Source organism: Macaca fascicularis, chromosome 20 (genome assembly GCF_037993035.2).
Source record: "Macaca fascicularis isolate 582-1 chromosome 20, T2T-MFA8v1.1".
Classification (NCBI taxonomy): Eukaryota; Metazoa; Chordata; class Mammalia; order Primates; family Cercopithecidae; genus Macaca; species Macaca fascicularis.
The window spans coordinates 70120414-70143160 of record NC_088394.1 but is presented as its reverse complement, the minus strand read 5'-3'; the positions used below and the strand labels follow the sequence as shown (position 1 = coordinate 70143160).

At 53.3% G+C, this 22747-nt stretch overlaps 1 non-coding gene across 1 annotated transcript; it reads right to left on the bottom strand.

Annotated features, from left to right (window-relative positions):
- Positions 1–21219: 21219 nt before the first annotated feature.
- TRNAG-GCC (transfer RNA glycine (anticodon GCC)) lies at positions 21220–21290 on the bottom strand. Its single transcript has one exon. It is a non-coding gene; the product is annotated as a tRNA-Gly (tRNA).
- Between the last annotated feature and the right edge of the window lie 1457 nt (positions 21291–22747).

Genomic DNA, 22747 nt, shown 5'->3' with positions numbered 1-22747 from the left:
TTTTTTTTTGTGGAGATAAAGTCTCACTCTGTCGCCCAGGCCGGAGTGCAGTGGCGCGATCTCAGCTCACTGCAACCTCCACCTCCTGGGGTACAAGCCTGAGTGCCCTCCTGAGTACCTGGGATTACAGGCACCCGCCACCACAGCAAGCTAATTTTTGTATTTTTAGTAGAGACAGGGTTTCACCATTTTGGCCAGGCACACTCCGGTTTTCTAACCATGCCTTGAGCCAAGAATTTGGATTCTGAGCTTGTCTTTTCATTTAAGCTGTGTGGCGCAGTTAACATGACCGCCTTGCCCAGGAGATACTGACTTCAGTGCAGTCTTTATCCTCTTCTATAGCAGGAGGCATTAGGTCCCCCAAAGCCTTGCCTTTGATGGGTACTTTGTTCCAGGGGACAATGGGATTAGCTGTCTTGCCAGGGCGCGCCATGGGGCTGCTGGTGTTCTGTCCCTTAAAGCGGCTGGATTTTCACTGTCCTCTGGCCACTTTCCATCCTTCAGCTGCTCCTGTTTCCTTCGGGGCTTCTTGCTCTGTCCAGGCCTGGTCCTATTTTTGTGAGAATATAGGTTATAGGTTCTTAGTTTTAGGCAACAGAAAATTCTGGCCACTCCAAGCAGAAAGGAGTTTGTCAGAGGTACTGGCTAGTTCCCAGGAGCTCTGAAAGGGTCAGAAAATCAAATCTGGAAGAGGCCATTGGGCAAAGCTGGCCAGATGAAGACCCCTGTGCTGGCACAGAAGCTACAGTTGGCACCCCCGAAGGGGGACAGAAGCTGCCACCTGTGAAAGCTGGATGTAGTCGCTGCCGCTTTCACCATCATTTGTTGAGATGATGCTTCTTCCTGTCTTCCACTTTAATTCAAAGTGAAGGCCAGGTGCGGCGGCTCACGCCTATAATCCCAGCATTTTGGGAGGCCAAGGCAAGAGGACCACTTGAGGACAGGAGTTTGAGACCAGCCTGGGCAACAGGGTGAGACCCCGTCTAGCCAAAAAATAAAAAAATAAAAAAAACCAGCTGGGCATGGTGGCGTGTGCCTGTGTCCTAGCCTGTCGAGAGGCTGAAGTGGGAGAATCACTTGAGCCCAGGAGTTCAAGCCTACAGTGAGCTATGATCACACCACTACACTCCAGCCTGGGTGACAGAGTAAGACCTCTGTCTCTTAAAAACAAAACAGGCGGCCGGGCGCGGTGGCTCAAGCCTGTAATCCCAGCACTTTGGGAGGCCGAGGCGGGTGGATCACAAGGTCAGGAGATCGAGACCACAGTGAAACCCCGTCTCTACTAAAAATACAAAAAATTAGCCGGGCGCGGTCCGGGCGCCTGTAGTCCCAGCTACTCAGGAGGCTGAGGCAGGAGAATGGTGGGAACCCGGGAGGTGGAGCTTGCAGTGAGCCGAGATCGCGCCACTGCACTCCAGCCTGGGCAACAGCGTGAGACTCCGTCTCAAAAAAAAAAAAAAGAAAAACAGGCTGGGCATGGTGGCTCATGCCTGTAATCCTAGCACTTTGGGAGGCTGAGGCAGTAGGATCGCTTGAGCCTAGCCTGGCAACGTAGTGAAGCGTCAACTCTACAAAAAATACAAAATTTAGTGGGCATGGTGGCACGCCTGTAGTCCCAGCTACTCAGGAGGCTGAGGTGGGAGATTGTGCCACTGTACTCCAGCCTGGGTGACAGAGTGAGATCTTGTCTCAAAAAACAAAAAAGACAAAGGTGGGTGTATGGGTCTGATTGGAAGAGCTAAGTCAGTACCCAGGCCGAAGCCACAAGGGAGGCCAGGGAAGGGAGGCAGCTAAAAGGCCATTTTCAGCTTCTTTCAGGTAAGGCAAGCTCTGTCTCAAAGTCTGGGGACACCTGTAACACAGGAAGGGTGTTCAGATGTGGGGTACCAGAATAATGGCTCACGTCCACTGCAATAAGCCACCTTGGGCTGGGCGCGGTGGCTCATGCCTGTAATCCCAGCACTTTGGGAGGCCAAGGTGGGCGGATCACCTGAGGTCAGGAATTCAAGACCAGCCTGCACTCCAAGACCACCATTGCACTCCTGCTTGGATGACAGTGAGACGCCTCAAAAAACAAAACAAAACAAAAACGGCCGGGCGCAGTGGTTCATGCCTGTAATCCGAGCACTTTGGGAGGCCGAGGTGGGTGGATCACCTGAGGTCAGGAGGTTGAAACCAGCCTGACCAATGTGATGAAACCCCATCTCTACTAAAAATACAAAAACTAGCCAGGTGTGGTGGCATGTACCTGTAATCCCAGCTACTTGGGAGGCTGAGACAGGAGAATTCCTTGAACAAGGAGGCAGAGGTTGCAGTGAGCTGAGAGGGCGCCATTGCACTCCAGCCTGGACAACAAGAGTGAAACTCCGTCTCAGGAAAAAAAAAAAAAAAAAAAAAAAAGCCACCTGATCTGGGACTCAGCCTACTGTGCTGGCTTCGTCAGCCCCGTGTTCTGACCAGGGCCTCACCATTGCATTCCGTGCAGGGTGAAGTGAGTAGAGAGCGGCCTGGTGTGAAGGCAGCAGGGCCTGGAGCTGGCAGGACCAGGCCCTGCCTGCATCTGGGTGCCCTGAGTATCTGTGATGTCATCTAACTTGGAACAGGGTATTGGTCACGGGGCAGGGGAGTGAGATCTCATTGCTTTCTCAAGTTCTCCATGCAGTCCCGGACACATCTGTTAACCGTTCTGTAAGACGCAGGTATTAATAGCACCTGCTTTGTGAGAGGATTGTGAGGATTAAAAGAGAAGACAAGGTTGGGCACCGTGGCTCATGCCTGTAATCCCAACGCTTTGGGAGGCCGAGGTGGGTGGATCACCTGAGGTCCGGAGTTCAAGATCAGCCTGGCCAATATGATGAAAGCCAGTCTTGACTAAAAATAACTTCTTTGCCCAGTTACCTTCTCTTTTTGGGGGATGGGGGTGGGGAGACAGCTCCTCACTGTCACCTAGGCTGGAGTTTAATGGTGTGATCACAGCACCCTCAGACTCCTGGGCTCAAGCAATCCTCCTACCTCATTCTTCCAAAGAGCTGGGATTACAGGCACGAGCCACTGTGCCTGGCCCAATTTCTTTATTCTTTCTTTTTCTTTTTTTCTTTCTTTTCTTTTTTTCTTGAGAGAGTTTCACTCTTGTTACCCAGGCTAGAATGCAATGGCGCAATCTCAGCTCACCACAACCTCCGCCTCCCAGGTTCAAGTGATTCCCCTGCCTCAGCCTCCCGAGTAGCTGGGATTACAGGCATGTGCCACCATGTCCGGCTAATCTTTGTATTTTTAGTAGAGTCGGGGTTTCTCCATGTTGGTCAGGTTGGTCTCGAACTCCCGACCTCAGGTGATCCACCTACCTCGGCCCCCCAAAGTGCTAGGATTACAGACGTGAGCCACCATGCCTGGACTCAATTTCTTTATTGTCCTTCCATCAATGTGGTGCCTTTTTTTTTTTTTTTTTTTTTTGAGACTAGTCTTGCTCTGTTGCCCAGGTAGGAGTGCAGTGGTGCAATCTCGGCTCACTGCAACCTCCACCTCCCGGGTCCAAGCGATTCTACTACCTCACCTTCCTGAGTAGCTGGGATTACAGGTGTGCGCCACCACGCCCGACTAATTGTTTGCATTTTTAGTAGAGATGGAGTTTCACCGTGTTGGCCAGACTAATCTCAAACTTCTGACCTCAGGTGATCCACCTGCTTCGGCCTCCTAAAGTGCTGGGATTACAGGCTTGAGCCACCGCACCTGGCCGACCGCTGTTTCTGCTTTCTTCCCATCTGGCTACTGACCTCCCCTGTCCTGGTGTCATCTGTCATTCATGATGACCCTGCTCATTAGCTGCCCTACCCGTGCTCCACGCACTCAGCTGTGGCAATGCAGGAGGAACTCCACTTGGGGAGCTGTCTGAACCCGGAGTCCCGAGCAAGCATTGCCAGCCCGCTTCCAGGTGCTTGGCCCTGTGATGGTTCATTCATTTATTCCCCAGACCCCTATTGAGCACCTGCCTCATGCCCAGCCCTGAGCAGACAGCAGTGAGCAGGTTCCCACCCTCACTCTCTGGTGTAGAGCTGTCTTCTCCAGTGGAGAATGCTGAGAGAGGGGCCCAAAACCAATGGTACCTCCACCAGGTGATCTGGCCGCGCGCGGGAAGCACAGGGGTGGCCCACCTGACTTCCCAGCACGCCCTGAATCAGCTTCAGCTGACTCTTGTCTTCAAACAGATGCAGCATTTTTTCTTTTTCTTTTCTTTTTCCTTTTTCTGTCTTTTTTCTTTCTTTCCTTTTTTCTTTTTTTTCTTTCTCAATCTGTTTCTTTTTTCTTTTTCTTTTTTTCTTTCTCTTTCTCTTTTCTATCTCTGATTTCCCCACTATCTCTCTCCCCCTCTTCTTCCTCTGTCTCTCTCTGAGACAGGTTCTCACTCTGTCACTCAGGCTGGACTGCAGTGAAGTGACCTCAGCTCACTTCAGACTCAACCTCTGGAGCTCCAGTGATTCTCCTGCTTTAGCCTCCTGAGTAGCTGGGACTACAGAGGCACATCACCACACCTGGCTATTTTTTATATTTTTAGTAGAGATGGGATTTTGCCATATTGCTCAGGCTGTTCTCAAACTCCTGGGCTCAAGCAATCTGCCTGTCTCAGCCTCCCACTGTGCTGGGATTACAGGTGAGAGCCACTGTGCCCGGCCCTATACATCTTTGATGTAGGTGAAAAAAGTGCATGAAATAAAAATTGCCTGGTAAGTGGGAACAGCCCAAGGCTGCCCCTGAAGCAGGCTGTTGTGGTCCTGGCTGGGCCTCTCCACACACCATTCATTCTTTCTTTTTTTTGAGACAGAATCTCATTCTGTTTAGGCTGGAGTACAGTGGCGTGATCTTGGCTCGCTGCAACCTCTGCCTCCTGGGTTCAAGTGATTCTCCTGCCTCAGCCTCCCGACTATCTGGGATTATAGGCACGTGCCACCACACCTAGCTAATTTTTTTTACTTTAGTAGAGATGGGGTTTTACCATGTTGGCCAGGCTGGTCTTGAACTCCTGACCTCAAATGACCCACCCACTTGGGCCTCCCAAAGTGCTGGGATTACAGGTGTGAGCCACCATGCCCGGCTCACACACCATTTCTATATGCTTTGAACCTGAACACAGTGCCTGCTGTGTGACTTCTGTTCCCAGCACAGTTGCGGATGTTTGTTTCAGGCTACATGAAGGTTTGGGTTTCGCTGCTGGCTAGACATTGACAGACTTAAAGAAACAGTGCTGGGGGAGAGTGTGGGTGAGTACTAGGGTATTGGAAAGATTCCATGCCTAGGAAACAAGCGTGGATTGATTACATCCCCACTTCTGGCCTTGTGCAAGTTAACTTTGTCTCCCTGGGCCTATGTTGACTCATCTGAGAAATGGGGTGAAGATATGCGCTCTTCTTAGGTCACAGGGTTCCTCTACAAAATGTGAAAGGACTTTGGAAAGTATCGTCCGGTGTGCAGATTTCTCCGAGAAGCGCTGCTGCTGTTTATCCTGAGACTGGAGAAGGGGGAAGATGTGACTTTCAGGGTGGGCCAGGTGTTGGAGGAGACAGAAAGGACAATCTCGGGCCGGTAGCGGTGGCTCATGCCTGTAATCCCAGCACTTTGGGAGGCCGAGGTGGCTGGATCACTTGAGGTCAGGAGTTTGAGACCAACCTGGATAACGTAGTTAAACCCCATCTACTAAAAATAGAAAAATTAGCCAGGTGTGGTGGTGCGTGCCTGTAGTCTCAGCTACCCGGGAGGCTGAGGCAGGAGAATCCTTGAACCCAGGAGGTGGAGGCTGCTGTGAGACAAGATTGTGCCACTGCACCCTAGCCTCAGCAACAGAGTGAAACTGTCTCAAAAAACAGGCCAGGCGTGGTGGCTCATGCCTGTAATCCCAGCACTTTGGGAGGCTGAGGTGGGCGGATCACCAGGTCAGGAGATGGAGACCATCCTGCCTAACACGGTGAAACCCCGTCTCTACTAAAAAACAGAAAAAACTAGCCGGGCGTGGTGGCGGGTGCCTGTAGTCCCAGCTACTCGGGAGGTTGAGGCAGGAGAATGGCGTGAACCCGGGAGGCGGAGCTTGCAGTGAGCCGAGATCGCTCCACTGCACTCCAGCCTGGGCGACAGAGCAAGACTCTGTCTCCAAAAACAAAACAAAAAAAAACAAAGATAATCTCAGATGTGGTGCAGTTCACAGCCTGGAGCTCTCCGTGGGATTAGGCTGAGGGCTGCATTGAACTGAAATCTTCAGGGGTTCGGTGCTGGGGTAGATGTCCCTGAGAAGCAGAGCAGCTGAGAGGTGGAGCTTCCTCCAGGAAGTACTCACTTGCTCCTTGTTGATTTCATGGGGTCCCAGCTTTCAGGAGGAAAGTAAAGATGAAAAGCCCTCGCTCTGGCATCTTAGAGGACTTCTGGGTGAGAGCTAGGAGGGGGAGGGCATCTGGACTCATTGCCCTCCCAGTCCTGGAGTCCGATTTTCCTGTTCTGTCTGGTTTTGAAGGTGCAGGCTGCGGAGCCAAAGCAGTGCTGCTCCTGCCAGTTCCTCCCTCGCCCTCTGCTTCCCCGGCCTTGCACAGGGACAGGGAGATCCAAAGAGTGGCTCTGTCCATTCTCTCTCAGCCTGGGAGGGAAGACGGAGATGGCCTGGTGGCACAGATGGTTCCGCAAACAGTTCAGTATGTGCCAAAGGAGGGCCTGTGAGGCCCCAGGTCAGGAGAGGGTGTCTGTCCTGCCAGTGAAGGCCGGGGCTGAGCTGCTTCCTGCCAGCGTCCAGTTTTGCTCAGAGCACCCAGAATGCCATCTTGGAGGGAGGCGGCAGGGGCTGCCGCAGAACCCTGGGGCTGTGTCTCCTGCCTCCAGGTCTGGCCACAGCTGCAAAGAGCAGGTGGCAGGAGGAGGACTCTGGAGGACTCTCTCCCTGTGTTGGCCCTGCAGCCCCATGTCCCCTTCTCTGCTTCTTGGGAGCAGGAGGCCTGCGACCCCTGTCCTGAGCCCTCAAAAGGAAAAGCTATTGTAGGGATGATGAGAGGGAATCGGGTCCTGAGGCACTTGGAGGAACAGTTGCTGAGCTCCACATGCAACAGCCAGTTCCAGGGCCGATGTCGCAAAGGTGGCTTAGATGCCATCGCTAACTGGCCATCGAAGTTCCCAGTCTGGCAGGTAGGGCTCAAGTGTTGGGGCCACAGCAGAGACAAGGCCAAGCAGCCTGATTCTTGGGGGTGGAGGTTAAGGAGCAGCGTGTGGACTTGGCTTTCTATAGGGTCAGGCTGCAGCGCGGCATCCTGAGGAGTGTGGCTGCCCACAGGCGGTCGCCCAGCCCAGCCTCGGCCAAGGCAGACAGAGCCCGGGCTGGGAAGCGGGAGATCCCACTGCTTGGGGAGTCACCTTTTCCTCTGCATAGTGGGAACACCAGAAACAGTGGACAAGCTCAGCGAAGAGCTCTCCAGCCCGCCCTGAGGTTTCCTTCCTCCTGACTTTGTCACCTCACTGGGAGAATATACCCCTTTATCTGAAACAAGCTTGCTGGAGGGGAGCCCAACGTACCAGGTGGAAGGGAAAGATAGAGGCTGTAAGGTTCCTCTGGGCCTGTCCGCAGCCTCTTCCACCTGGCTGCCCTTTGTTCAGAGTGAAGACTGCAGTTCCCAAGACATAAGCACCGCAGCCTTCAGAGCCTGAAGCATCCTTCCAGGTCAGCCACTTTGGGCAACTGGTGAGCAAGGCGGGTGTGTAGGGCCAGCTACATCATTTGCGGGGCCTGGTACAGAATGAAAATGTGAGGCCCGGCCGGGCGCGGTGGCTCAAGCCTGTAATCCCAGCACTTTGGGAGGCCGAGACGGGCAGATCACGAGGTCAGGAGATCGAGACCATCCTGGCTAACACAATGAAACCCCGTCTCCACTAAAAATACAAAAAAATTAGCCGGGCATGGTGGCGGCACCTGTAGTCCCAGCTACTCGGGAGGCTGAGGCAGGAGAATGGCGTAAACCCGGGAGGCGGAGCTTGCAGTGAGCCGAGATCGCGCCACTGCACTCCAGCCTGGGCGACAGAGCGAGACTCCGCCTCAAAAAAAAAAAAAAAAGAAAATGTGAGGCCCTTATTCAAATATTCAAAAGTTACTAAGAATTATTATATTTTTTTTTTGTGGAGGCAGAGTCTCTGTCACCCAGGCTGGAGTGCAGTGGCACAATCTCTGCTCACTGCAACCTCTGCCTCCCAGGTTCAAGTGATTCTCCTGCCTCAGCCTCCCAAGTAGCTAGGATTCCAGGTGCCTGCCACCACGTCTGGCTAATTTTTGTATTTTTAGTAGAGACAGGGTTTCTCCAGCAGGCTGATCTCGAACTCCTGACCTCAGGTGATCCGCCTGCCTCGGCCTTCCAAAGTGGTAGGATTATAGGCATGTGCTTAAGATTTCAAGATGAGGACAGTAGGGTGTAAATGAAGTGCAGGGTCCTTCCAAGTGGGCCCGTCTGGGTGTGACTGCATTTGGGAATAAGGGGATGGGGTCCTGCCTGTTCCTGCAGTCACAGCATACCTCGGGTCCTGGGACAGAGGAGCCTGGATTCCCGCCCTTGGTGCCCAGCGGTCCTGGCTCACGGTCAGAGGAGCCTGGATTCCCGCCCTCGGTGCCCAGCGGTCCTGGCTCACGGACGCCCCTGGTTCAGCAGCCAGGGGGTTCCTCACTCCGCCCCACATGTGATTCTAAACATTGCTGCAGAGACTCCTTCCCTGTATCGTTCAGGGGACTCTGCCAGCTCCAATGGCCAGCCAGCTGCCTTCAGGTCACCAAAGAATCCGGGGCTGGTCTGAGACCAGGTGTACCCCCAGACTCTATCTCTGTCCAGATCATGAGAGGGAGTCCAGGGTCCCCTGCCTCCCCCAGTTTGGCTTCACTGCACAGCTGGAACTCAGCCAGGCCTGTTCCAGGAAGCAGGGCTGTGAGTGTGACCTGTCCAGGTCCTTGGCATTTTGAACAAAGAATTGAACAAAAAACCCACAAAGTAACATAGGAAAGAAACACGGGAAGGAAGCAGTGAAAGCAGAAATTTATGAAACAAATAAAGCACTCTGCAGGGTGGGAGTAGGCCTGAGCAAGCAGCTCCAGAGCCTGGTTACAAAGTTTCCTGAGTTTTATTTTATTTTATTTTATCTATTTTTTATTTATTTTATTTTTTAATTTATTTTATTTTTTATTTTATTTTAATTTTATTTATTTTATTTTTTAATTTTATTTATTTTGTTTTATTTATTTATTTATATTTTCGAGACGGAGTCTTGCTCTGTCGCCCAGGCTGGAGTGCAGTGGCCGGATCTCAGCTCACTGCAAGCTCCGCCTCCCGGGTTTACGCCGTTCTCCTGCCTTAGCCTCCCAAGCAGCTGGGCCTACAGGCGCCCGCCACCTCGCCCGGCTAGTTTTTTGTATTTCTTAGTAGAGACGGGGTTTCACCATATTAGCCAGGATGGTCTCGATCTCCTGACCTCGTCATCTGCCCGTCTCGGCCTCCCAAAGTGCTGGGATTACAGGCTTGAGCCACCATGCCTGGCCTTGTTTTATTTTTTTATTTTATTTTTTATTTTTATTTTTAAATTTTTATTTAATTTTAATTTTAATTTTAATTTTATTTTTTTGAGACATCTCTCTGTCACCCGGGCTGGAGGGCAGTGGCATGATCTTGGCTCACTGCAACATCCGCCTCTTGAGTTGAAGTGATTCTCCTGCCTCAGCCTCCCAAGTAGCTGGGATTACAGACAAACACCACCACACCCGGCTAATTTTTGTATTTTTTTTTTTTTGTAGAGATGTGGTTTCACCATGTTGGACAGGCTGGTCTTGAACTCCTGACCTTGTTATCGGCCCACCTCAGCCTCCCAAAGTGGTGGGGCACCCGGCCACCTGGGTTTTAAGTACTCCTTTTGAGGTTCTATTGGCTACCCCTTATCTGGATGAAGGATTTGGTCTGTGGCTCACAGAAAGGTAATGTGAACTGGCGCCGTATGCAGATGGAGGGATGGCCCATGCTTGGCCTGCGGCTCATCCAGGACACTCTCCCTTCCCGTCTGAGATGCAGTGGAGGTAGGAGGGGATGGGGAGGGAAGCCTTTGATCCTTTGCTACTTGGGCATGTGGAGATGGGGTTTTCCCTTTTGATTTAACTTTTGGAAGTTGGTGTTAATTGGCCTCAGGTTCCTTGCCCCTAGGCCCAGGCGTGTTCCCTTTGATTGAACTTTAGGAGATGGATTGGATTTAAATTCCCTGCCCCCAGACCTTGCTGTTTTCCCTTGATTCAGCTTTAGGAAGTCAGCATGGATTGGCCTTAAATTCCCTGCCTCGGCCGGGCGCGGTGGCTCAAGCCTGTAATCCCAGCACTTTGGGAGGCCGAGACGGGCGGATCACGAGGTCAGGAGATCGAGACCATCCTGGCTAACACGGTGAAACCTCGTCTCTACTAAAAAAATACAAAAAACTAGCCGGGCGAGGTGGCGGGCGCCTGTAGTCCCAGCTACACAGGAGGCTGAGGCAGGAGAATGGCGTAAACCCGGGAGGCGGAGCTTGCAGTGAGCTGAGATCCGGCCACTGCGCTCCAGCCCCGGCGACAGAGCGAGACTCCGTCTCAAAAAAAAAAAAAAAAAAAAAAAAAAATTCCCTGCCTCCAGACCCTATTCTCCTGCCTCAGCCCCGCACATGTGACTGGAAGCCTCCATCTGCCCTTCTAGATGCAGATGTGGCCTTTCAAGCAGTGACGTAGGATTTTTCTTGGTAACCTGTCAGCCCCGGAGACCTCCGACCAGTGACGCCCTTGCCCCAGGCCTTGTGTAGGCCTGGGGATGTTGTAGGAGATACCCTGTCCATTTGGCCCACTGGGCCACGCCTGGTCTGCTGTCTGGAGAGGATCTCTTGGCCACCGTAACTGTCCAGTACCTGGTGGGAGGGGGTGTGTGAGTAAGCGAGTGTGGGGTCCAGCTGGCAATTCCAAGTGCTGGCACAGAAACGGGTTTTGTGTGGTGCTTGTGGCTAGAGCCACAGGAGTGTCACAAGCCACTTCCACAGTGGACTCTGGCATCCAGACGAGGGCAACGTGATGGTGTCCAGGCAGGGGTGTCCATGACCCCACAGCACCAGAGGGTGTTATAGCTAGTTAGCTTTTTTTTTTTTTTGAGAGAGTTTTGCTCTTGTTGACCAGGCTGTGGTGCAATGGCGTGCGATCTTGGCTCACTGCAGCCTCCGCCTCCCAGGTTTAAGCGATTCTTGTGCCTCAGCCTCCCAAGTAGCTGGGATTACAAGTGCCTGCTACTATGCCCAGCTAATTTTTGTATTTTCAGTAGAGACGGGGTTTCACCACATTAGCCAGGCTGATCTCAAACTCCTGACCTCGGGTGATCTGTCCTCCTTGGCTTCCCAAAGTGCTGGGATTACAGGCATGAGCCACTGGGTCTGGCCAGCTAATTAGCTCTTTTAGTCCCACTGTCCACAGCCTGACAGACAGCAGCATGTTAACAGCTCTGCCAGCCCCTTGCTCTGCTCTGGCCCTTGACTCTGGAGCTGGTTCTGCCCTGCTGCTGCTTCTGTCATGTGGGTGGCTGCCCTCAGCTGGTGGAGGACAGGGCCATGATGTTACAGCCTTCCCTGTACCCATATTTGGTGGGTCCTGAGTTCTTGTGCCATGTCCAAGAAGAACGAGGTCACACTGACAAAGAGTGAGGAAGGCAGAGAAGAATATTACTGAGCAACAAAACAGCTCTCAGCAGAGAGGGGATGCGAGGGTGGTCAACCACCTGAAGTCTGGTGGTTTCTATCATTGTGGCTGGGTCTGGAGTTTTTAGGGGCACAGAATGAGGAGGGGCAGGCCATAGGTAGCATTGGAAAAGGTAACCTTTGATTGGTTAAAAAGCATTATTCAGAAAGAACCAATCAGGAAAGAGTGGACAAAGAGGAATAGAAGTTCTCCGATGCTGGATTTCAGGCTTTTTTTTGCTTCATGGTGAGGTTTCACGGGGGACTCACCCTGTCTGCCTAGGATCTGTCTCCTGTCACTATCAGTAGCAGCACATACAGCCAGTGTCATCAAAACAGCAACTGTGGGACAATGGCCCTTGAGCCCTGCTTTGTGCTTCCTACGGCCCAAGGCCACAGGATGGATGCAGGGTGTAGGACTCCTTTGTTTTTAGTTTTTAGTTTTATCTACCCATGTACATGCTGATAGAACTCCTTTGTATTCTTTAAAATGCCTCCTGGCCGGGCACGGTGGTTCATGCCTGTAATCCCAGCACTTTGGGAGGCCGAGGTGGGCAGATGACGAGGTCAGTAGATCGAGACCATCCTGGCTAACATGGTGAAACCCCGTCTCTACTAAAAATGCAAAAAATTAGCCGGGCATGGTGGCGGGCGCCTGTAGTCCCAGCTACTTGGTAGGCTGAGGCAGGAGAATGGTGTGAACTCGGGAGGCGGAGCTTGCAGTGAGCTGAGATCGCGCCACTGCACTCCAGCCTGGGCGACAGAGCTAGACTGTCTCAAAAAAATAAAATGCCTCCTGCTGGCCAGGCATGGTGGCTCACGGCTGTAATCCCAGCACTTTGGGAGGCCGAGGCGGGCGGATCACAAGGTCAGGAGATCGAGACTACCCTGGTTAACACGGTGAAACCCCATCTGTACTAAAAAATACAACAAATGAGCCGGGTGTGGTGGCGGGCGCCTGTAGTCCCAGCTAGTCGGGAGGCTGAGGCAGGAGAATGGTGTGAACCCGGGAGGCAGACCTTGCAGTGAGACGAGATCACGCCACTGTACTCCAGCCTGGGCGACACAGCAAGACTCCGTCTCAAAAAAAAAAAAAAAAAAAAGCCTCCTGCTAACACTTAGCTGGCCAGTTTTGTTGGCAACTATAATATTCCACCATAATTTTTTTTTTTTTGAGATGGAATTTTGCTCTTGTTTGCCCAGGCTAGAGTGCAATGGTACAATCTTGGTTTGCTGCAACCTCCACCTCCCACATTCAAGTGGTTCTCCTGCCCCAGCCTCCCAAGTAGCTGGGATTACATGCCCAGCTAATTTTGTATTTTTAGTAGAGACAGGATTTCTCCATGTTAGGCTGGTCTCAAACTCCCCACCTCAAATGACCCACCTGCCTCAGCCTCCCAAAGTGCTGGGATTACAGATGTGAGCCACCACGCCTGGCCCATATTCCACCATAAATTTTTAAAGTGAATCTGGGTGTGCTGCCTAATGCCTATAATACCAGCACTTTGAGAAGCCGAGGCAGGAAGACTGCTTGAGGCCAGGAGTTCAAAACTAGTCTGGACAATATAGTGAGATCCCATCTCTACAGAGAAAAAAATAGCTGGGCATGATGGTGCGCACTTGTAGTCCCAGTTACAGGTGTGAAGCAGAGGCTGATGTTAGAGAATTGTTTGAGCCTGGAAGGTCAAGGTTGCAAAAAGCCATGATTGTGCCACTGCCCTCCAGCCTTGGTAACAGAGGGAGATTCTATCTTCAAAAAAAAAAGTGGGTGAGGTTTTTTTTTTTTTTCTTTGAGACAGAGCAGAGTGCGGACTACCAGACTAGACTAGAGTGCAGTGGCATGATCTCAGCTCATTGGAACTTCTGCCTCTTGGGTTCAAGCAAGTCTCCTGCCTCAGCCACCCAAGTAACTGGGACTACAGGCACACATCATTGAGCCTGGCTAATTTTTGTGTTTTTATAGAGACAGGGTTTCGCCATGTTGGCCAGCCTGGTCTCAAGCTACTGACCTCAAGTGATTGACCTGCCTTGGCTTCCCAAAGTGCTGGGGTTACAGGTGGGAGCCACCGCGCCTGGCCGCGGGGTCATTTAATTTGTGTTTCAAATCTGCCAAATTTAACAGGATTTCATAAACCATTACTGACCTTTTTTAAGCTGGGGTCTCACCCTGTTGCACAGACTGGAGTGCGGTGGTACAGCTGCTGCTCATCGCAGCCTTGAGCTTCACTCTGTTGCACAGACTGGAGTGCGGTGGTACAATTGCTGCTCATTGCAGCCTTGAGCTCCTGGGCTCATGTGGTCCTCCCACCCCAGCCTCTCACATACCTACATGCATGATACCTACCACGCCTGGCTAATTTTTGTCTTTGTTTGTTTGTTTGTTTTTAATAGAGATGAGCATCTGTCTATGTTGTCCAGACTTGTCTTGAACTTCTGGGCTTAAGTGATCCTCCTGCTTCGGCCTCCCAAAGTGCTGGGATTACAGGCATGAGCCACCATGACAGGCCTTACTGGCCTCTCGAACCTGCCAACAATCAGGGCTGCCTCTGCCAGGAGCACTTTCATCTGAGTTCAGTCCAGAAGGAATGCCCAGTGTGGCTGCTGCATCTTGTTGTGGGCACCTTGACTTTCTGTGATGCTTCTCTTTTGACTTCAAGGTAAATAATCTGGGTCTTGGGTCTGGGAGGTTACCTGTCTGAGGGCAATGATTTGATGAACTTTAAATTCTTTTTAAAAAATTTTATGGGTGGGCGCAGTAGCTCATGCCTGTAATCCCAGCACTTTGGGAGGCCTAGGCGGGTGGATCACCTGAGGTCAGGAGTTTGAGACCAGCCTGGCCAACATGGTGAAACTCCATCTCTACTAAAAATACAAAAATTAGCCAGGTGTGGTGGCACACACCTGTAATCCCAGCTACTTGGGAGGCCGAGGCAGGAGAATCACTTGAACTTAGGAGGTCGAGGTTGCAGTGAGCCGAGATCATGCCATTGCACTCCAGCCCAGACAACAAGAGTGAAACTCCATCTCAGGGGGAGAAAAAAAAAAAACCTTTATATAATTTTTTTTCTTTTTATACAGAGATGGAGATCTCACTATGCTGGCCAGGTTGGTCTTGAACTCCTGGCCTCAAGCAATCCTCTCACCTTGGCGTCCCAAAGTGCTGGGATTACAGGCATGACCCACTGCACCCGGCCTAATGTTCAACTATTTTGTGAAAAGTAGGCTGTGCGCAGTGGCTCATGCCTGTATTCCCAACACTTTGGGAGACTGAAGCAGAAGGACCACTTGAGGCCAGGAATGCTAGACTAGCTTTGGCAATATAATGAAACCTCCATCTCTATTTAAATAATATAAAACAGAAAAATGAAGAAGTGCTGCTTTGCTTCTTCCTTGGAGCCTCGCTGGCCATGGTAGCAGTAGCCAGAGCCAGAGCTTAGCTTGGGCAGGTGTGGGACGGGGGCTGGCAGCGGGCTAGCAGTGGGCAGGCTGCAGGGCAGCGGCTCTCTGCCCTGGGCAGGCAGCAGAGGACATTTGAGAATTAGCCCGGACGAGGGCTGGGTATCTCCTCAGAGGACCCAAGGATCCCAGGCTTCCCCCTCCTGCCGTTGGACGGTAGCGCCCTAAATTCTAGGGCCTGGGTGTGGGTTGATCAGACAGTTGGTTCGGGTCTGAAGGAAACAGTAGGGCACCCTTCCCTATCCTTGGTGCGGTTTGGTGTTGAAGCCATTTGTCTCTTTGTCTCGGGGAACCTCTAGGATGACCCCTAAGGTCTGACCCCCGCTCTGGGTGGGGGGCCTGGGGCTGTGAGAGGCCAGGCTGCCTGTGGCCCATGTGGGGAGGTGGCAGGGGGCGCATGCTTCGCTGCTTTGGAGGGAAGACCCAGGCAGAAGCAAGAGGGGAGCCCTGTGTGCTTTTGTAGCCCAGTCCCCCTGCACCCCGACCCCCATCCCCCCCATGCCCCTTCCCTTGCCTCTCACACCTGCCCCACTCTCTTGCTGCCAGATCTAGACATGGCTCAAGATCCCAAGGCCGGCCCTGCCCAGCCAGGCCAGAAGAGGCAGCAGGGCACACGCGTTTTCTGGTGAGTCTGTCAGGATGGGCCGCTGGGGAGCGCGTTGGGGGCCGCCGGGGAGCGGGCTGGTGGCTGTCGAGCTTGTATGGGGCTCTGGGTTCCCCTGGGACAGAACAAGGACCCCAGAAGCCCCCCAAGTGTGCTACACACCCAGTGGCTCAGGGTGCTCAGGGCTTCCTCCCTGGGCCTTAGGTTTTCTCTGTCAACTGAGGAAGTTGACCCAGTGCATTCCAAAGCCCCTTCTAGCTGGTGCCACCAACTCCCCCATCCTGACCGAGGCAGGGCCCCTCCTCCTGCCTGGAGAAGCCTGGATCCCCCCAGGTGAGGGTCCCTAGGGGGTAGTGTCCGGGGGCGATTTCTGGGTCTTGACCTTTGGGAAGTAGCAAATGGGAACCTTTCTGGTTGACATTGTTCCCTAACTTGGGAAACTTAAAGCAATTTTAAGGAAATCTTTTTTTTTTTTTTTTTTTTTTTTTGAGACAGGGTCTTGCTCTCTTACCCAGGCTGGAGTACAGTGGTGCAATCTCAGCTCACTGCAACCTCCTGCTGGGCTCAAGCAATCCTCCCATCTTAGCCTCCCAAGTAATTGGGATCACAGGCGCATGCCACCACGCCCGGCTAATTTTTGTTTTGTTTTGAGACAGAGTCTCACTCCATTGCCACTCAGCTCCAGGCGCAATCTCGGTTCATTGCAACCTCCGCCTCCCCGATTCAAGTGATTCTCCTGTCTCAGCCTCCCGAGTAGCTGGGATTACAGAGGCACACCACCACAACTGGCGAATTTTTGTATTTTAGTGGAGATGGGGTTTCACCATATTGGCTGGGCTGGTCTCAAACTCCTGGCTTCAAGGGAGGCTCTCACCTTGGCCCCCCAAAGTGCTGGGATTAGGCTGGGTGCGGTGGCTCACACCTGTAATCCTAGCACTTTGGGAGATCTCTTGAGGTCAGGAGTTTGAGACCAGCCTGGCCAACATGGTAAAACCCCATCTCTACTAAAAATACAAAAATTAGCCGGGCGTGGTGGTGGGTGCCTATGATCCCAGCTACTTAGGAGGCTGAGACGGGAGAATCGCTTGAACCCAGAGGCAGAGGTTGCAGTGAACCTAGATTGTGCCACTGCACTCCAGCCTGGGCAACAGAATTGAGACTCCATCTTAATAATAAAGTGCTGGGAATTATAAGTGTGAGGCACCACATTCAGCCAGATAATGTTTGAACATGTTTGGAAAGGAGCTCACCAGCTTCTGTGAGCAAACCAGTCCTCTTCAGAGGCGTGGGTGTGAGCCGTGTTGGCCTGTGTCCACTCAGCTGGGCGTGTGTAACGGCCGCATGAGCTGATGTGTAATGGCTCGTGTGCATCCAGGTGGTGGCGGGGAGGTGGGAGGCAGGCGGAGGGGGGCTGCTGTTAGGGCAGTGCTGGTGTCGATGCCGCGGCACCCACAGCTCCAGTTCATTTTGGTCTTCCCCTCGTCTCCTCTCCCCGGAAGTGGGGTGGCAGAGCTGGGGTGTGGGCTGCTCTGAGGTGTCTCTGTACCTCCACATTGACCTCCAGAGAGATGAGGCCAAGCTGCTCCCTGCCAGCAGCAGCCAGGGTCGGTGCCACCCCGCAATGTGCCAGTGTGGGCGGCTTCTGCCCCGCTTTGGTTTTGGACTGTTGAGCAGATGTGTGCTCATGGGTCACGTGTCATGTTGTTTATTTGGTTTTAGAGACAGGATCTCAGCGTCACCCAGGCTGGAGTGCAGTGGTGCCATCATCGCTCACTGCAGCCCTGAACTCCTGGGCTCAGGTGACCCTCTGACCTCAGCCTCCCGGGTAACTGGGACTACAGGCACATGCCACCATGCCTGGCTAATTAAGTTTTTTTTTTTTTTTAAAGAGATGGGTGGGGTCTCACTGCGTTGCCCAGGCTGGTCTCGAACTCCTGGGCTCAAGTGATCCTCTTGCCTTGGCCTCCCAAAGGGCTGGAAGCCATTTCACCCAACCCACATGCTTTTTTTTTAACGTGGCTGTTTTTGAGGCTGTTCAATCTTTCATTGGATTTCATATTTTCCATCCACCTCCTTACCCAGCAGGCTTGGATCCAGTCATCCAGCCCCCGCTGGGGAGCTCCAGGGCAGGGTTGATGTAGGGCGACCCAGAGGCAATGTGGAGTGACGCCGCCTGCCCCACAGGGACTGAGAGCACATTCAGAGGGGCCTGGCATTCGAGACCTGGGGCAGAGCTGGGCATAGATGGCCTCCTTGAGACCTGATTGTCCCCAGGAGGCTCCAGAGAGGAGGGCCCAGTGTTCCCGCAGCAGTGCCGGCAGCAGTGGGTAGGGGCTGTGGTGGTGGCTCCTGCTCCCTTGGGATGGTCCCCAGAGGAGGAACCGCTCAGGGCTGCGGCCGTGGTGGGCAGTGAGCTGCTGAAGGGTCTCTCCCTGAGGGCTGCTCGAGTCCAGCCATGTGATTTGGGTCTCAAAATGGTATGTGTGGCCCACCGAGGTGGCTCATGACTGTTGTCCCAGCACTCCGGGAGGTTGAGGCGGCCGATCGCTTGAGCCCAGGGTTTAAGAAAATCCTGGGCGGCCGGGCGCGGTGGCTCAAGCCTGTAATCCCAGCACTTTGGGAGGCCGAGATGGGCGGATCACGAGGTCAGGAGATCGAGAGACGATCCCGGCTAACACGGTGAAACCCCGTCTCTACTAAAAAAATACAAAAAAATAGCCGGGCGAGGTGGCGGGCGCCTGTAGTCCCAGCTACTCGGGAGGCTGAGGCAGGAGAATGGCGTAAACCCGGGAGGCGGAGCTTGCAGTGAGCTGAGATCCGGCCACTGCACTCCAGCCTGGGTGACAGAGCAAGACTCCGTCTCAAAAAAAAAAAAAAAAAAAAAAAAGAAAATCCTGGGCAAGATAGTGAGACTGCCATCTCTACAAGACATAAAATAAAAATTTGCCAGGCGCAGTGGTTCACGCCTGTAATCCCAGCACTTTGGGAGGCTGAGGCGCGTGGATCATCTGAGGTCAGGAGTTCAAGACCAGCATGGCCAACATGGTGAAACCCCATCTCTACTAAAAATACAAAAATTAGCCGGGCGTGGTGGCAGGTGCCTGTAATTCCAGCTACTCAGGGAGGTTGAGGCATAATAATCGGTTGAACCCGGGAGGCAGAGGTTGCAGTGAGCCGAGATTGTGCCACTGTACTCCAGCTTGGGCGACAGAGCAAGACTCTCTCAAAAAAGAAAGAAAAGAAAAAGAAAAGATTAGCTGGGTGTGGTGATACATGCCTGTAGTCCCAGCTACTCAAGAGGCCGACGTGGGAGGATCACTTAAATCCAGGAGGTCAAGGTTGCAGTGAGCCGAGATCGTGCCACTGCCTGGGTGACAGAGCGAGACTCTGACACACACACAACACACACAAGGAATTTGGCAACATGGAGGGGAAGGCATAGTGGAAGGACTGCCCACCCAGCTCCCCGCCTCCTGCCTCACAGCCCAGCCCTGAGGACACTTGAGGAGGTGGCTTGGCCTCTGCCCATAGAGCCATTCCGAAGGTGTGTTTAGTTTGTTGCTGTGGGATGTTCCCAGATTGCAGACTGTAGCCATTACAGGGAGCAGCTGCAGCCACTGCCCTCGTCCAACCAGGCCCTTCCCCTTGGGGAGAGAAGCACAAGGCTGCCCACCCACCTGGACACAGGCCCTGGCCTCAGTGCTGGCAAAGGCAGGCCAGGGCAGGGAGGTCCCGTGAGGAAGGACCCCCTGCCTGCAACAGGTGGCTGCAGATGGGCAGGTACCCGAACGCAGTCTCTCCCTGTTTATCTCAGCTTGGGCGGCAGTCAGCAGAATCCCCTTCCAGTGCATGGTTCCTCTGTGGCTACTCACAAAAATACACTTAGGCCGGGCACAGTGGCTCACGCCGTAATCCCAGCACTTTGGGAGGCTGAGGCTGGAGGATCATTTGAGACCAGCCTGGATAAGATAAGAGACCCGGTCTCTACAAAAAATAATTAGCTAGGCACTAATTATTTTATTTTTGGCCTGTGGTCCCAGCTACTCGGGAGGCTGAGGCAGGTTGATCTCTTGAGCCTGGGAGATCGAGGCTGCGGTGAGGTAGGATCATACCACTATGATGATGTCGCCTGGGCGACAGTGCAAGATCCTGCCTTATATTTTTTTGAGACAGTTTCACTCTTGTTGCCCAGGCTGGAGTGCAGTGACGTGATCTCCGCTCACTGTAACTTCCACCTCCCAAGTTCAAGTGATTCTCCTGCTTCAGCCTCCTGAGTAGTTGGGATTACGAGCATCCACCACCACGCCCGGCTAATTTTTTGCATTTTTAGTAGAGATAAGGTTTCACCATTTTGGCCAGGCTGGTCCCGAACTCCTGACCTCAGGTGATTCACCCTCCTTGGCCTCCCAAAGTGCTGGAGTACAGGTGTGAGCCACGGCACCTGGCCAAGATCCCTTTTTTTTTTTTTTTTTTTAAAAAAAAAAGAGTCTCACTCTGTTGCCCAGGGGTTAGAATGTAATGGCATGATCTTGGCTCACTGCAGCCTCCACCTCCCGGGTTCAAGCAATTCTCCTGCCTCAGCCTCCCAAGTAGCTGGGATTACAGGCAGGCGCCACCACACTTGGCTAATTTTTGTGTTTTTAGTAGAGACAAGGTTTCATCATGTTGGCCAGGCTGGTCTCAAACTCCTGACCTCAGGTGATATGCCTGCCTAGGCCTCCCAAAATGCTGGGATTACAGGCATGAGCCACCGCGCCCAGCAATCCTGTCATATTTTAATTTTTATTTTTTGTATTTTTGAGTCGGAGTTTTGCTCTTGTTGCCCAGGGTGGAATACAGTTGCCCGATCTCAGCCCACTGCAACCTCAGCCTTTTGGTTTTAAGAGATTCTCCTGCCTCAGCCTCCCAAGTAGCTGGGATAACAAGCGCCCGCCACCACGCCTGGCTAATTTTTGTATTTTCAGTACAGATGGGGTTTCACCATGGTGGCCAGGCTGGTCTCAAACTCCTGACATCGTGATCCACCCACCTAAGCCTTCCAAAGTGTTGCTATTACAGACAAGAGCCACCACACTGGTCCCAAGATCCTGTCTTTAAAAAGCAACAACAGGCCGGGCGCGGTGGCTCACGCCTGTAATCCCAGCACTTTGGAAGGCCAAGGTGGGTGGATCACGAGGTCAGGAGATCGAGACCATCCTGGCTAACACGGTGAAACCCTGTCTCTGCTAAAAATACAACAAATTAGCCGGGCATGGTGGTGGGCGACTGTAGTCCCAGCTACTCAGGAGGCTGAGACAGGAGAATGGCGTGAACCCGGGAGGCGGAGCTTGCAGTGAGCCGAGATCGTGCCACTGCACTCCAGCCTGTGCGATGAGCAAGACTCCATCTCAAAAAAAAAAAAAAAACAACAACAACAACAAAAAAGGAATTCCCTGTGCATTGGCCGGGAATCGAACCCAGGCCTCCCACATGGCAGGCGAGAATTCTACCACTGAATCACCAATGCCTCAATGAATGTGGGTTTGTCACCGCAGCCCAGGTGGTCACAGGCCTGGCCCTGCCTGTCCAGTCTGGTCTGTTTCGCCGTGGGGAGGGGGCTGCAAGGCTGGGTCAAGGACACTTTCCAGGGCGGTCCTGCTCCTCGGAGGCCTTCACCTCCAATGCTGTCTTGGCCCCAGCTCTCACTGCTTGGTCCTTCCTGGCCCTTGTCCATCTACCCTGCAGCTGGACCTGCCTCTCCTCCCCCTCCCTCCCTTTCCTCCCCTCCCTTTCCTCCCTCCCTCCCCTCCCTTTCCTCCCTCCCTCCCCTCCCTTTCCTCCCTCCCCTCCCTTTCCTCCCTCCCCTCCTACCGGAATTGGAAGCTTCCCAGGCCGCCTACCCAGACCTACTGAGCCAGAAAGCAGGGGTGGGAGTAGGGGGTGGCCGGAGATGGAGGGGATAGGGCAGGTGCCCAGGATGTCCTCCATTCCGCCCCTCGTGTGCTGGCCCTGAGCTTGGGGGCAACAGCGACAGGACTGGAAAGTTGATAACTTTTTACCACCCTCACCCATCACCACGCGTCCCCTCCCTTTCCCCCAACTCAGAGCCCTCCCCAGGCACAGGAAGGACCTGAAGCTGCTCCTGCAGGGTCCCCAGAGCTTCCTGCCCAGGCTGGGACCCAGCTGTCTCTTTGCGTGCTCCCCTGACCCCCTCCTGGCACAGGTTCCCTGGGGTGCCTGGTGTGTGATAAGTAGGGAGCCCCAGTTTTGTGAGTAAGCCTGGGCTGTTGGGACCCATCCTGTCTCCCAGGGCCTGGAACAAAGGCCCAGGTGACCTGGCCACTGCCCTGTCCCTAGCCCTGCCTGCTGGCCCCAGTGATTCTCAGGCAAGGATTGAAGGCTTTCCTATGCCCTGCCAGGGCTTTGGCTCTGACACACCTCTTCCCTTTCATCTTTTGCCAGACAAAGTCTCAGGGCATCAACAGTGCCGGTTTCACAGAGCAGCCTTGGGGAGGGGGAGGGGGAGGCCAGGCTCTGGCTGCCAGAAGCCTGTGGGTGATTGTGTCCCCACTGCCACCTGGAGGCACCCCTTAGCACAGGCCAACTGGGGAAGCTGGTTTGCTGTGGTCTCCCTAAGTGACCTTGGGCAAGTCCCTAGGAGCTCTTCCACTGAGGAAGGCTGGCATTCCAAGGAAGAGCTGTGACCTTCAGTTTTCCAAGTTCAACTGGGCACCAGGCAGAGCCTCTGGTCGTGTACCATGACCCCTTCCATTTGTGTCCTTCACAGCAGCAGTAGTAGCTACAAGCTGTACAGAGATCATGTACAGCTTGGGCAGGTGGGGCTGGCTGGCTGGCCGGCTGGCCGGCCTGACTCCCTCTCTGTCCTGTCCCCAGGGTCTATGAATACCAGAGGATCCGGATGCCCACACTCATCAACCACATGCCTGTCAAGATCCGGAGGGCCCACATGGGCATGGGGGTCAG